The sequence below is a fragment of the Amphiura filiformis genome, chromosome 20 (assembly GCF_039555335.1).
Source record: "Amphiura filiformis chromosome 20, Afil_fr2py, whole genome shotgun sequence".
Taxonomy (NCBI): domain Eukaryota; kingdom Metazoa; phylum Echinodermata; class Ophiuroidea; order Amphilepidida; family Amphiuridae; genus Amphiura; species Amphiura filiformis.
The window spans coordinates 57,611,740-57,629,188 of NC_092647.1; the positions used below are offsets into that span (position 1 = coordinate 57,611,740).

Here is a 17,449-nt window from a genome sequence, read left to right on the forward strand (position 1 = left end):
CTTTGCACCTTGTCTGCTTACGCCTGAATAAATTTATTGTTACCTAGTGTTTGTATACACATGTATAGAAGTCAAGTTTAGAGGATTTTGTGCTGTGTCACCTTGGCATTCATACAATCAATCACTGCTTTTTTCATGGAAAAACCCACATTTTTAGCCAAGAAATACTTGGGGTTGTCCTTTGGCATAATAAAACAAGGAAGTTTAGGGTTAGGATTGGTCATTGGAGTTCAGTTATTTTTATTGATTTGTGTTTCCTACATTCCTATACTTGCAATGAGTAAACTGTTATTGTTGTAACACTTGTACTAAAATAATAATAATAATGTATGGTGTCTGAAGCTCATTGAGCATTCTTTTGAGATCAGCACATTAAACATAGCTCCTGATTGACACATCATTCTGCTGGATATTTTCACGCTACATTTATTTCATTCACTGATTCAGACCATGAAGACCATTTATATTTCCATTAGTCTACGAAAGACAGGTCCAAATCACGAAATTAAAAACCAGCAAAATAGCTTGCAATTGGCAAAGTATGAAAAATTACTACTTTTAAATAGCTTTGTTATTTTATATTAATTTGGCCATATAACCAAGGAGAATTCTGGTCTAAAACAAGCCTAACAAGATGCTCTTGATCCCAGTGAGGCAGGTATTTGGAGCCAGTAGGGCAGGGTCGTCCCCGTGTTTCCAATTGCAACCTGGCACCCCTTGCGCCTCCACCATCATTCATTGATTTTAATTTTTATGCTTCTGTCGTCCATCTGTCCAAGGTTGTGTTTGCAATTTCTCGGAACTGGTAAGGCATGTGTAATGTCGGTCCGGATTGATCCCGGGATCGGTTTGCGGTATTTTGGGTTACCCCACAGAGTAATCTTCAGGCTATAGACGAATTCCCTCAACATTGGCCTAGCACTTATTTAGTATGGAGGGGACGGTTGGTGACAGGCCCCTCTGACATACGCGGGAGTGTGCTCAAAGGCTGCTTCCCATCTGTGCGCTTCACAGACACCCCTCCCCTCATGAGGAACTGGAAACAGTTCCACATAGACCAAACTCTGACATTTTGCCCTAGTATTATGCATTGCAGGGTACACAATGTATGTCAGCACACACATTCTCTTTGCAAAAATAATTATACAAAAAAAATGATTTTTGATGATTTTCTGATTTAAGTGTAGAACTTTATGGCCTTTTAAAGTAATAAAATAATGTAGGCCAGTATAGGCCTTAATGAATATTTCAGGATAAATATTATAATAAAGTAAGAAGTTTTTTTTTGGTTTGAAAAATTATCTGGTGAAGGAAAAGCCTCCTCCCTTGAAATCAGAAACATTAAGTTGGTTGACAGGTGGTTGTTTAAAGGTCAGTCATGTTATGGGCAAATGAACACTTTTATGTCTTACCTGAGCCCCACCTTGAACAATGTTGGAATGTTATTGTAAGGGGGTCTCCAGAGTTCAGGTAACACTTGATTAAAGGGGCCTTATCTAGTAAAGGATGTTACCTTTTATTTGTACAAGACTGCACAAAAAGACAGCGTAAAACCTTTTGTTTCAGTTGTTAAACTGAACATTCCACTTCATTTCATTGTTTTTTTAAATGTCCATTGCATTATGATGTTGTAACTCAGAGTCTGGGTCCCCAGATTATTGTTGGTAAAACTGCCAGTTTTTTGCCCACATAATTAAAGATAGTTTAGTTGAAAGAGCAAAAATCACAAAAAGTAACTTAATTCAGCAGGTGGATTGACAGATGAGTATGGGAACTTTAATTGAACCAGTGCGTGTTTTTGTGCAATAACTTGATATGCGGGGCTTCATTATTCATGTTTGCCTTTCCGCCTATTTTTGATGTTTCCCTCCAAATTAGCTAAAAAAATGGATTGTCAAAAAATAAAATTATCATCATGACATGCAAAACTGAAAAATCACTCTTTGACTTTGTGGCCCAATATTAAATTAATAATATTGTACATTTGCTCATTGGTGGCACCAGGATTTTTTTCAGGGGGGGGGGGGGCAAAGTGAAAATCAAGGCCTTGGGACTTAGGTGCTGTATTTGTGACAGAATCTGGGATTTTAATGAAAAGATGGAACTTGTCATTTCATACATACAATCAAAATTATTAGTCGAACTTGATGGCTGAAATCTTGACATCATAGTCAAACTTGAAAGATGAATTCTTTATGCTATGTCTTTATATGTGTGAATCTATGTGGTGTTCATAACATGTGCACTGATCAACCTTAGTAACAACGGTTATTTCAAAATAAGTAACAACATACATACAAGTGATAAATGAAAGTTGCTGTTCAAATTGAACATAATAAAATGAAAAATTGAAATTGAAAAATAAGGACCTTTGGGTGACAAATCAAATGGGAAAAAATGAGCTTGTGTTCGAGAAAAAATATTGGGTCTTTGGGCGACAGCGATGCTGAAAAAGGGGTCTTAACAGCCTTGCATATGGTCGCATGTCACAAATAGGTCACCCAAAAATGGAGGAGCCGTAACATGAAAATGCTTTCTTCACACTTCAAGTTTGGTTTATTCTAAAAGTATAGTACCTATTGTGGAAAGTTTGGTGTCATTTTGTAGATAATTATGTTTTTTATCAAATACAAAAAACCCCAAGTCAATTGGACAACTACTTTGAGATTTATACTTCAATATGTAAGATTTGTCAATGGGGGAGCCGGGGCGGGGGAGCTGGGGCGGGGGAGCCCCATAGAGTTGTACACAAAATTGTGAAAAAATGGCAAACTTCAAACCTTTGTATCTTAAAAAGTACAACTAGCATGGACCACAAATTGCACATACATCATCCTGGATTGTAGATCTACCTCATAGTAGATCAACCTTAACAAAATATGTAACTAATTAATTGCCTAATTAAATGCTAATTAAGACAGTTTTTCCTATATGTTACTGTACAAAGTGTACACGTAATGCTCTGACATTTCTAAATGGCCTATCTTTGGCCCAAGCATCCTGCTTATTCAAAAGTACACATATTTTTAAGGAAATTTGATGAGGAATTCAATTATGCTATTAGTTTTAGTGCCAGAAATGGAGGAAAAAAGTTTTGATTGATAAATGTCATAAAAATTGTAAAATTATTTTACAATTTTTGACCACCCTATATGTTTAACACAAGGGATACCAAACTCTTTCTTCCTAATTTGTTTGATGGGCCCATGAAATGTCTTTCTGAATCCATATTTATTTTGAGCTACATAGCTTTCAGAAATGAAAAATATGGGGTTCACTGTGACAAGAAAGATACTAATTTTGTTGATGTTCCACCCTGTATATTTCTTACCCACCCTGTATTATGATGTTATAGTTTGTTGATTTGGCATCCTTGTAATATAAGCTTTCCAGAAATATATACTTATAATGGTCTAAAATGTATTTATTAAAAGTTGTGTTGAAGTGAATAACAATTGGTGATATTTTCCTCATTTTACATTATGTTACACAAAAGATGACCAATTCATGACATGCGACCATATATATGCATGATGGTGACCTCCAAAGTGGGAGTGCCCCCCCCGACCTAAATGCAATTAGTCTTATTTTAAATTTGAATTTTTTAGAAGTAGTTTACATAACCTGTACTAGTAGTATGTATCTGACATTAACTTTTAGGTAGTCTTGGAGTACATACATTTACATTGCAGAGAGTGTCATTGGTCAGGAACCTTTTTCATCCCAGCTTTTCAGGTTGCACAAATATAAGTTTGCCCTTCCAACTCTGCACGCATCCCAACTGCATAATACTTTCACAGCTTGAAGCGCATTTTTGCGATAGAAACTTTATTTGTCAATCACACAGGTTCTTCCGTCTAGTCATGATATTGGTTTCAAATTGGTGGCCATTGGGACTGGATTCAGGCTGTGAGGTTGTGTTATACTTGTAAATCAAAACCATTATCACTAGAAATTGTGTCAATTATTTTGGGCAAATATTATATTTTAAAAGAGAGGGCATGTGGAGGTGAGAGTACTTTATTAAAATTGGGAATAATTCTGATCTGGTTAAACTCATTCAGGCTGTTTTAATGAATTTGGAATAACGTAATTGAAGTGAGTATGGTATAAGGTGAGATGGTAAATATTATATTATCTCTACATGTATATTGTGTAACGTTCAGCTCAGAGGTTAATCCATCTCCTTTGTTATTGCTAGTACTCATATTGTATTGTGGGAAGAAATTTGGGTACAAATTGACTGAAGTGGCCAACCTCCGGGGTCACTCCCATTGTGGCCTGTACACCATCCGCGATAATCAACTTTTGAAAAGCACCCTAAACAAGGATTTAACCCTTGGCTAAAACGATACCCTAAACAGGTAAGGTAACACGCACCTGTTAAACAGGGATTTCATTCCTTGCATCAAATTTCGTACCCTAAATTTCATTTCCGCGTATTAGCATTGCAATTTTGCTACCCTTTTTTCCAATTTTTCATGTTTTTGACACCCTAAACGCGATCTGCCACAGTATTGTGCCTACCCATGAAAAACTACCCTTTTACGTGTTGTTTTTATTATCGCGGATGGTGTACAGGCCACAGGATCCATATATTACACAGTATCACCCAAAAATAAGCTGAGCTGATATGTTGATTTTAGTTTCCTGAAACCATTTAGGCCCCTATTTGTATGTTTGAGAACTTGTGTGTATTTTATTTTACATCCCAAGTGCAGTTCTCCACCCATATTGAAAATACAAGATTGTATTTTAAAAGTGTGTCCATAGACCTTTTCAGAGTCTAGATGGTGTGATGTCATTTTCGGCATCTTATGCATGGGTAAAGTAACCTAAGATGAGTACACTGCAGATCAGCACTATGACGATATTGTAGCCATATTGATTTACCAGCTTTTACCCACAAGATGGCAAAAGTATGGAATTCATACACATAAACATTAAAAATACAGTGTGTCTGACACACAAAATCTGCACATGCAATCAGAAGTTTTAGGGGTTGATTTTATTTTTAACATTTTCTGATAGAATATAGTTGTACAGATGCATTATGGGTACTTAGCAGACTTTGTCACTTAAAAAATTCAAAAGAGGGCGAAGTATAAGGGAAATGGTGCTAATTTAAATAGTCAAATACAGTAATTTGTTTTTTAACACACTTGATGCTTTCAGCACATATTTCCATGTTTGATATATGTTTTTGACTAGGATAGAAGGCATGTTGCTGGTACAGGAGAACCCTAGATTGTCAGAGGTCACTACAAGATCAGAGTGAATCTGTCTTTATAGAAGACACATGTTATTTAAAGGGATGTAAAACTATGTTCGAGGATATCCATCTGACACAGCATTTGGGCCCATTGTGTAGGCCCTATGGCCTCAACAGCAGGTATTGGACACTTTACTTGGAACACCACCGATAACAGATATCATAATTTCGGTCTTTTCCCTTCAAGTTAGGTGATGGCCAATAGATATACTATCATCTAAATTGGCCTACAGGGGCCTACATTGTTTTCCATTTGATGTTGTACTTTTAGGCATTTACATAATACAATTACTAAAGTATGTGATGTCAACATCTGTTCACTTCCTAGATTCATGACATGGCAGTGGCACTTTAAGTTTAAATGTGGGCCTATTTATTATGACAAGCATGGTTTGGGCTGCTTGCAAGCATGACCCATTCATCAAAATCTAGGTCTACAAACTCATGTTAGGAGACTAGTCTGGTGGAATGGGACTTCTAGTTCTAGTTTAGACCCTCAGTAATGTGATGGGAGGGGCAACCCATAGACTAAAGCCAAGAATTTTCTGCTTTACAAATGCTAAATTCCGCTTTTCTCCGCTTTGTAATTTTAGCACATTTCTGACATAATAAAATTTCACAAGAATCTTGTGACGATCATCGCGATTTGCAAAGTTGGGATGGGTGATTGGGTATGGCTGCAAAGGGAGGTAGGACAGGCGTTGTGCGGTAAATCTATGACGGATTTTACTTTATTTTGATGAATTTGGAAGACCCATTTCATTTATTATATTATTTATTTCTTTTCAATTGTATTTTTCCTTTTTCTAGGTCATTTTGCTTATTTTTTTATATTTTTTTCTCAGAAATGCGTTTTCTGCTTTACCTCCGAATTCCACGATTTTCGCGGAATTTCCGCATCGCGGTAAATTCTTTGTTTTACCATAGACCCAATGGTAAACTTAACTCCTGAAAACCTAAACGTATCGAAGCCACCTGTTGCATGTTGGACAAGTTCATGATGTTTAAAGAGAGATTTTCTGTACAAAATATTTCATGTAGGCCTTAAAGGAGTATTTCGTGATCCTAGCATCCTCTTTTTATGACATTTTTCAGTACACATCCACGAAAAAAGCATATTCCCAAAATTTCAGTTGATTCCGATATTGCGTTTACGAGTTATGCATGATTATGTGTATTACTGTCACTGCTCCATAGACAATACGTTGTAATTTCGTTCTGGTGCACCAGAACGAAATTCAAATTTCACGATATCTTTGCTAAACGAATTAATCTGCAAGAAATATTTTGTACATAAACATTATGTAGCCAGAGGTTTCCAGTGATATAAAAATCTCAACTTTTTTTGAGAAAAGTGGGGGATGAGGCTGTGGATCACGAAATGCCCTTTTAAGCTTGATTCAGACTCCACATCGCAGCACCATGGAATGCTGCGATGCGTTTAAAACGGCACAGCAAGGAAATTAAAAATACTGCAACGATATATCACCACCATGATGTGAAGTCTGCATCACCTTTTATGGTCATTCTGCCAACCTTGATTTTTCAGCAGCCAATCACCACAAGTGTGCACGGCCACGGTATCGCAGCACGATGTGAAGAAGTTGTACAAATTGCAACTGTCATCGCCGACAAAATTTCCACCGTGCGATGAGAATTTCCATCGCTGAGCTTGTAAAAACCTAGCTCGGATTTCATTGCAGCCGGGATGTGGAGTCTGAATTGGACTTAACTTCTCAACCAATGATCAACAACTATGACACGCTATACAGTCAGTGGAAGGATGTTCACCCCTTAAGCCCGGTCCTGACTCCACATCGCAGCGCGATGCGATGCTATAAAAACTGTAATCTGAGCCAGGTTTTTACGAGCTCAGCGGTGAAAATTCTCATCGCTCGGTGAAAATTTTGGTCTCGATGGCGGAGTTGAACAATGTTCAGCTTTTTCGCATCGCGCTGCGATATCGCAGCCGTGCACGCTTCTGATTGGCTGCTGGAAAATCAAGGTCGGTAGTATGACCTTAAAAGAAGATGCATACCTCACATGCTTTTAAAACATCGCAACATCGCGCGATAAAATTAAAATGTACATTTAATTTCATCGCCGATGCCGCGATGTTTGAAAAGCATCGCATCGCTGCCATGAAGTGGAGTCAGGATCGGGCTTTACCCTGTACACTTGTTGACATGTAGGCCCTATGTGTTACCTTTAACAAATTTATGACACAAATTATGTGATATAATTGTGAACTTATGCTTAAAATAATGATATATGCCTATTTTAAGTGCTTCTACAATGTAGAATGTTTCATAATTATGCAGGTTTTGTTAAAAAAGTATACAGTGAAAAAGTCTATATCGGCTGACTGTTTGTGGACAAAAATGGTGGATACAACAGAGTAGCCATGTTGTTTATAGGCCTACTTTATACATGTATCTTAGGCCTATACCTTTGCATCGATCATCAGAGTTTGTCTTTGCTAGATTGCTTTCACCATTACCAAATGTGGTTATTAGCAAATATTATGCCTTTTCAAAACAATACTTTGTTCTAAATATGTCAAAATGAATTTTGATTTTTTTTTAAATCCCAAGTTTAGTTGACATACAGCATTATGCTAAAAATGTTTCTTACAAACATTAGTAACATGAAATAAATTCTAGGCAAAATGTGCATTTAGTGATCATCCAAAAATGAGAAGAAAAAAGAATCCTAATGGGCACCAATTAATGTCAAAGTGGAAGTGCATTACATGTATGCCAAACATTGCCCTAGATTTTGCATGAAAATCAATGCCTTATGGTCAGGCATAATATACATGTACATGTATTTTTTTTGATGGGGGTACTTTTTGGTTTAAATCTTTTTACATGCATTCACAAAAATGTGTACATCTTCTGGTAGGCTTGGTGTGTTGCACTCGACTCCTGCTGCCCCACCCCCTTGGTGAAAGTATTAGGCGTATTATTGAAAAGGCCCAAGTTGCCGCTAACCAGTACAGGTCCTGGTTCTAACATAGGGCTATATATTAGTGTGACTGGTGTTTGGTACAAATAGGCATTTTGATGGATAGGACATTTTCAGTGCCAGGTAGTACAAGATGTCATTACTACTACATGTACATCACAGCCACCTTCTTCTAAAGTGCCCTCTCTGAAAAGGTCAGTGCCTTGATATCCCTAAAGTCGCATTCACATGGTCTGAAGTAAAGGCAGGAGTAAGTGTTGCATGGAGTTAACGCTGGTCGGAGTAGCCAACCCACGAAGATGGTAGAGTAGTGGCTGTATAGGCCTAAACGATTGAACGCAGTCATTTACTCTTGCTAAATAGCATACATTAGTATCTGGGTAGGAGTATTTATTTGGTAGGAGTAGATGACTGTTTGAACTATGTTACGCTGAGAACATTGTGTATTTATAGTGTGTAGGATCTAGGCCTACTCATTAATGTAGAATGCTTCAAACAAAATGAACACCTATTTTAACCTAATTTTGAACCATATTCATCATCAGCAATACATGTATTTATCAATCAGAATAAGTGTGATAAAGTCTGATTCAAACTCCACATCGCAGCCATGATGAAATCTGAGCCAGGTTTTTACAAGCTCAGCAGTGAAAATCGTCATTGAGCAATGGAATTTCATTAGCGATGAAAGTTGAATTTTATACAACTTTCTTCGCATTGCGCTGCAGTATCGCAGTGGTGCATGCTCGTGATTGGCTGCTGGAAAATCAAGGTCAGCAGGATCACCATAGAAGGAGATGCAGACCCACATGCTTTTAAAACATTGCAGCATCGTGTGATGAGATTAAAATGTACATTTTTTTAATTTCATTGCGCGATGCTGAAATGCTTTAAAAGCATTTTAGCATCGCATCTGACTGTGATGTGGAGTCTGAAATCAGACGTAATCCACAGAGTTGGGGCTAACCGTCTATATTTCAGCTTTTCTTACTCTGACCAAAAGCATGACACCTGCAGTAAAAAAAAGTTAGTAGCAGTAGTTGAGTAATGAGTGCTGGCACACTGTTATTTGCTGTTAGTGTCAAAAAGTGTATGCCTGGGAGTATTACTACCGTGTGAACACAACTTTAGAGAGCAAAATGTCAATTCAGAAGATTCCCTGTCAGAGTATAATGGTTGTTGAGAATCCCTAATCCTTGGCATGGTCAAGGTTCACTGTGATTTGATGTGAAAAACAGAAGATGTGGGTCCCCTGGCTGAAATTTGATACACTTTTGATACACCACTTTTGATACGTATGAAAAATGTATGAAATAAAAGGCTTTGAATTGGAACCCTCATTTCATACACTTTTATGTATCAAAACTGTATCAAATTAACAGTGCATACACATTGTATACATATCAAAAGTGTATCAAATGCCAAGATAATGTATCAAAAAAGTATCAAATGAAATGTATCCTTTCATTTCATACATATTTGATACATAATTATATCAAAAGTGTATCAAATAAGTAACTGTATCAAATCAGGGTTCCAATTTAAACTGTATCAAATTAGCGTTCAAATTTTTATCCTTTCATTTCATACACATTTCATACATAATTTATATCAAAAGTGTATCGAATATGTTACTGTATCAAATGAGGGTTCCAATTTAAACTGTATCAAATTAACATTGAAATTTTTATCCTTTCATTTCATACACATTTCATTCATAATTTATATCAAAAGTGTATTGAATATGTTACTGTATCAAATCAGGGTTCCAATTTAAACTGTATCAAATTAGCGTTCAAATTTTTATCCTTTCATTTCATACACATTTCATACATCATTTATATCAAAAGTGTATCGAATATGTTACTGTATCAAATGAGGGTTCCAATTTAAACTGTATCAAATTAGCATTGAAATTTTTATCCTTTCATTTCATACACATTTCATACATAATTTATATCAAAAGCGTATCGAATGTGTTACTGTATCAAATGAGGGTTCCAATTTAAACTGTATCAAATTTTCGTTGAAATTTTTATCCTTTCATTTCATACACATTTCATACATAATTTATATCAAAAGTGTATTGAATATGTTACTGTATCAAATGAGGGTTCCAATTTAAACTGTATCAAATTTATATTTCAAATTTTTATCCTTTCATTTCATACACATTTCATACATAATTTATATCAAAAGTGTATCGAATATGTTACTGTATCAAATGAGGGTTCCAATTTAAACTGTATCAAATTTAGCGTTCAAATTTTTATCCTTTCATTTCATACACATTTCATACATAATTTATATCAAAAGTGTATCGAATATGTTACTGTATCAAATGAGGGTTCCAATTTAAACTGTATCAAATTTATGCTCAAATTTTTATCCTTTCATTTCATACATATTTCATACATAATTATATCAAAAGTGTATGAAATATGTAACTGTATCATATCAGCGTTCATATTTAAACTATCAAATTAACATTCAAATTTTTATCCTTTTATTTCATACACATTTCATACATAATTTATATCAAAAGTGTATCGAATATGTTACTGTATCAAATCAGGGTTCCAATTTAAACTGTATCAAATTTATGCTCAAATTTTTATCCTTTCATTTCATACACATTTCATACATCATTTATATCAAAAGTGTATCGAATATGTTACTGTATCAAATGAGGGTTCCAATTTAAACTGTATCAAATTTATGTTCAAATTTTTATCCTTTCATTTCATACACATTTCATACATAATTTATATCAAAAGTGTATCGAATATGTTACTGTATCAAATGAGGGTTCCAATTTAAACTGTATCAAATTTATGCTCAAATTTTTATCCTTTCATTTCATACATATTTCATACATAATTATATCAAAAGTGTATGAAATATGTAACTGTATCAAATCAGCGCTCCAATTTAAACTGTATCAAATTAGCGCTCAAATTTTATCCTTTCATTTCATACACATTTCATACATAATTATATCAAAAGTGTATGAAATATGTAACTGTATCAAATCAGGGTTCCAATTTAAACTGTATCAAATTAGCGTCGAAATTTTTATCCTTTCATTTCATACACATTTCATACATAATTTATATCAAAAGTGTATCGAATATGTTACTGTATCAAATCAGGGTTCCAATTTAAACTGTATCAAATTAGAGTTTAAATTTTTATCCTTTCATTTCATACACATTTCATACATAATTTATATCAAAAGTGTATCGAATATGTTACTGTATCAAATGAGGGTTCCAATTTAAACTATCAAATTTATGCTCAAATTTTTATCCTTTCATTTCATACACATTTCATACATAATTTATATCAAAAGTGTATCGAATATGTTACTGTATCAAATGAGGGTTCCAATTTAAACTGTATCAAATTTATGTTCAAATTTTTATCCTTTCATTTCATACATATTTCATACATAATTATATCAAAAGTGTATGAAATATGTAACTGTATCAAATCAGCGTTCCAATTTAAACTATCAAATTAACATTCAAATTTTTATCCTTTCATTTCATACACATTTCATACATAATTTATATCAAAAGTGTATCGAATATGTTACTGTATCAAATGAGGGTTCCAATTTAAACTGTATCAAATTTATGATCAAATTTTTATCCTTTCATTTCATACACATTTCATACATAATTTATATCAAAAGTGTATCGAATATGTTACTGTATCAAATGAGGGTTCCAATTTAAACTGTATCAAATTTATGCTTCAAATTTTTATCCTTTCATTTCATACATATTTCAAACATAATTATATCAAAAGTGTATGAAATATGTAACTGTATCAAATCAGCGCTTCCAATTTAAACTGTATCAAATTAGCGCTCAAATTTTATCCTTTCATTTCATACACATTTCATACATAATTATATCAAAAGTGTATGAAATATGTAACTGTATCAAATCAGGGTTCCAATTTAAACTGTATCAAATTAGCGTTGAAATTTTGATCCTTTCATTTCATACACATTTCATACATAATTATATCAAAAGTGTATCAAATATGTCACTGTATGAAATCAGCGTGCCAATTTAAACTGTATCAAATTAGCATTGAAATTCTTATCCTTTCATTTTATACACATTTTATACATAATTATATCAAAAGTGTATCAAATATGTCACTGTATCAAATCAGCGTTCCAATTCTAATGCTGGCCTGCTGGACCGCCTATTTTTGATACATGCCATTTGATACACCTTTGATATAGTTTTTGATACACTTTTGATACAGTTTTTTATACACTTTTGATAGTTTTTTGATACACTTTTGATAGTTTTTTGATACACTTTTGATACAGTTTTTGATACACTTTTGATACAGTTTTGATACAGTTTTTTATACACTTTTGATACAGTTTTTCAAATTTCAAAATTGGTCCAATCAAGCTCAAATTCAAGAATTATCCGTACATGATCTAAACATATTTGCAAACATTAATGACCCCAAAGTGAAGGGGTCAAAGGTCAAATTTTGAAATTAGTCTAATCAAGCTCAAATTCAACACTGCCCTCTACTGCTAATGCTGACCTCTAGCACTTTCCCCCATCACAAGCAGCTCAATGCACTTTCCCTATCAACGCTCAAAATTACAACGCAATAGGATAAATGTGTGAGAAAGTCTTGCAAAAAAGAAGCAAAACCCAACCAAAATGGAACATACATACATCAGAAGGCCTGCTTGGAATACAGTGCTTGTCACTGAAGTTGTTACCCTCAATAAAGAGACAAAAAGGCTACCAATAACATCTACTATACAGGCATGTGCTATATTCATGCTTAATACATATACATTGAGGCCCTATATATAATATATAGTAAGCTTACCTTATCAGAACAAAGTCAGATATTTCCTCTTTGATCACAGTCCCTGATTACAACTACATTGTAACCTAATGTGCAGTCTGCAAGCATGTTTGTATCGTCATCATGATAAATAAAACACCATAATTTGCTCTAAAATACAGTACATTTCCAAATGCAAATCCTGGTGTTAACTGCATACATGCCACATGGGCAAATTTGAAAATGATGAGTCATTATCTAGACATGTGATCAGTTATTGATACAGTTTTGATACACTACAAAAGGTCAGTTTATGAAAGCCCAATTTGATACACTTTTGATATACCTCTAGCCACCCAAAATAAACTAAGTCCAATTTAATACGGTTTTGATACACTAAAAAACAGGCAAAGTCCAATTTAATACACTTTTGATACACTGTATGCAGCCAGAATTTGACTAAGTCCAATTTGATACACTTTTGATATACCTCTAGACACCAAAAATTAACTAAGTTCAATTTGATACACTTTACATACACTAAAAAACAGGCAAAGTCCAATTTAATACACTTTTGATACACTGTATGCAGCCAGAATTTGACTAAGTCCAATTTGATACACTTTTGATATACATCTAGCACCAAAAAGTTCACTTTGATACACTTTACATACACTGAAAAACTGCAAAGTTCAAATTTGATACACTTTTGATACATTTTTGATACAGTTAGGTGGTATTTGATACAGTTTTGATACCTTATATTTTCAGTTGATACATTTTCAATACACCCTTTGTATATCAAAACTGTATTAAATTGCTGTTTGATACAGTTTTAATACACTTTGATACACTTTTGATACACTTCTTGCTGTATAGAATTTCTGCTAGGGTCTACTCTCTTCAGAGTATGTATTGAACAAGTTTATTTTTGTAGCTCAAGTTGTATGCCACCATGATGCCACAGCATCAAAATCACAGTACATGTATAGGCCTACATGTATGCATGTACATAAATCAGCCTAAATCAAACTTTTTGGCCATCATTCATGTTGTAAACATGGTAAATATCAGGCCATTCATTTGTGTAGACTCTGTGCCAGAAATACATGCAGGCCTATAAAGCATGTGCTTAAAAGTAACCCTTTTCAGTGTGTGTTGACCCTAGGGCCCGAAATACATTGTGTAAGCATGTTAAGCATTTGCTTAAAAAGTATAGTCTTGATTAGCAGTGACGTAACTTGTGACACCATCACGGCATCTTTTAAGACCCCACCCCCATCATTGATCAGGGGCGGATTTAGAGGGGGGCGCCCCCTCTATTTTTTGCAGATCGGCGCCTTACTCTGTGTATTTTTGCAGAGCGGTGCCTGACTTTGTGTGGGCGCCGAGCCGCGGTGGCTCGGTGCCCCCTCTATTGAAAATTCCTGGATCCGCCCCTGTTGATGACCACTGACCAGTTTGAAAATTAACTAAAAGCTCAACAACAGTTTTGCTGAAAAAATTGACAGCCTTGGGTTGTTTGTCTTCCACAATTTACAAGTACTTATTGTGTAACCACAGTGTAAATTGCCTGTGGTCTGTTCCACATGAATACTCATGTCAGTGACCCTTTGGTAATGACCTAAACCCAGACCTAAGTTTTCACAGCTATTTTAAAATTGTTTAAAAACATGAACAGTGCTGTTATTCAAGTTGTTGCTTTTTACTAAATCTTAGGCATCTGCATTTTTATTTATTTCTAGTTATCTTGTACTGCTTTCGCTCAATTCAAGTGATTTTTCAGGTTTGTCACCGGCACACACCAATTTTTCCATAAAAGTTCATTCTCATTGGACTGTGTTATCGACCAATGTTGGAAATAAGGCCAAAAAAAATAATGGTTTGTCTCAAAGCTCACGAGTGGTTTGAAAACAAATGCGAAATGCAATTTTTTTTTATTTATTTTTTTTTATTCCCGACTTTTTTCATGGTAGAGAAAAAAATCTGATTTTTGCCGAAATTTTCTGGAAAAAAAAACTAAAAAAAAAAATTCTGCATTTCTTTTTTTCCAAATCTCACGAATTTACAAATCAGGGCTGTGAGCTTTGAGACAAACCTTTTTTTTTTTTGCCTAACATGCAGTGACCCTTCTAAAGATTTGTTGGGCCAATTTTAGCTGTGAATTAATGTTAGGCACAGGAACTTGCAGGGTCCCCTGGTTGGAAAATATCCTTTTTTTTTCTTTTTTAATTCTTTTGAGCCCTTGCACCAATACTTGGAAACCCTGGGCTCTTCCCTGGGCCAGGCACGCACAACCTTTTATAGGGAGAACACTGGAAATACCGGTACATGTATGTGCACATGCATGTAAACAGTCATGCATGTTAACTTGAATGGACCTGAAAAAATGAAGGCACCGTTAATTACTGGTTGTAAGACTAGGATTAAGACTGAATTCATACTTCACTTTGCGTACGCAATTTATAAAAATTGAGGTGCAATTTTACGATTTCCGCAATAAGAAGCCTTTGCTCAAGTTATAATTTGTTCAAGATTGTATTAGATAGAAATTGCTCCTCCAGCCAGTGGCATAGCCAGGAAGGTAGGGGGCAGAGTGCCCCTACAGAAAAAATTTCAGGGACAAAATGGGGACAGTAAAGAGCAAAATGTCGAAATGACCAAATATGGGACAAAAAAGTCACAAATGGGGAAAAATCTGGCTTTGCCTCCTAAATGGGGCCCCATGGGGACTTGCCCCCTAAAATGGGGACAAAAAAATGGCTTTGCCCCTCACACCAAAATCCAGGCTATGCCACTGCCTTCAGCTCAGAAGATATTTCTATTGTTGATTTTATTACAAGCAGGTTTTGTGGTTAGCAGTAATTTGTAGGGGTCTGTTTCTTGTCTCTTAATAATCTCACAGTGAATAGTCTAGTGTGTCTACATTGTTTGAGGGCTCACTTTATTAAATGCAACACTCCTAGATCCTCATAGGACACACCCCAACCTCTAGAAATGCACTTACTCAGATGTAGTGAGCAAAGAAGCATTTTATTTAGTTACCAAATTGCAGAACCATTATTTAAAAGCCTGTGAAAATATTTTAACCATATTTCAATAATGTAGATGTTGCAAATCTGTTCAGAACAGTTAAAAAAGCGCAAAATTAATGCACAAAAATATCCTGCTCTACAGTAAAATTGTAAACCAAATTCACCTTTATAAGCCTTTAAGTCCAGGGGTGATGCTGCCTAGGATCCTATCTTGAAGTTCACCCATTTGGTCATCAACATCATACACACTTTATACAGGTCATGGAGGGGGGGGGGGGCACTTGACATAAAAAAAAAAACCATTATGGGTGCATACAAGCTTAAGACCCCCATTTTCGGACTACACAGGTCTGAAAGATCATGAATCTGACCAAAATAGAGTGCTGAAAGACCTTGCATGTTTGTAATTTTAGCTCCCACAATTGCCCAAAGTGTGACATAATCATGAGAGTATGTGACATGGACACAATGCAGAGGAAAATACAATGGCACTTAGTATGTTAAAGTTCAAGTTGAGAGACAGTTTAAAAGTGTTTTGATGCACAGTGGTTTTGATGAAAAGTAATGAACATGGTGAAGATTCAGAAAAGTCTCTCATAATATGAATATAAATCAGCAAATTAAGCTGCTTGAGATAGTTCATGTCACCTTGTGGTTTACCTCAAGTTCCTCCAGCATTGATAAATAACCCATTTGTCAAAGTTTGAGGAGTCCCTATTCTATTACTGCAGGTAAATTACATCTTTGAATCTCGAAATACTTTTTGATTACAATATAACTGATTCTACAAAAAGTAGCTCTCCAGGGATCATCATCATCAGCAGGCGACTACAAGCTTTCTCCAACTAATGCGAACTTGGGCAAGCGAAACTATTGTGTTTGGCTGCAGCATCCCTTCAGTATCTCCCAGGAGGTGCTGGACATACTGTAAGTACAGTGTGAGCGGCCGTCCCGGTTTCCTCTTCCCATGTGGTGGGATATATAGCGCATATTCTTTCACAGGCTCTCCATCTTCAAGACGCAGTATATGGCCGAGAAATTTGAGTTGATGAATCTTGACTCTGGCAACCAGTGGAGTGGTGTTGGTCAGGTTGTAGATGGTTTCATTTGGAATCCGATCCACACGCTTGATGTTTAACATGATTCTGTAGCAAGATGTTGCAAATGCATTGATCATGTTTTCCATGTCCTTGGTAATTACCCACTCGCACCCGTACAGAAAGACAGTAACACACGTTGTCTGAAACAGCTTGATTTTTGTTTCGATTGGCAGGGATGGGCTTCTCCAAAGGCGTTCCAGTTTCCAGAAAGCTGCCCAGGCTAGTGCCTTTCTTCTTTT

At 35.3% G+C, this 17,449-nt stretch overlaps 1 protein-coding gene across 1 annotated transcript in view; it reads left to right on the forward strand.

Annotated features, from left to right (window-relative positions):
* LOC140142103 (cubilin-like) overlaps nt 1-17,449 on the forward strand; it is a 167,333-nt gene that overhangs the window by 27,662 nt on the left and 122,222 nt on the right.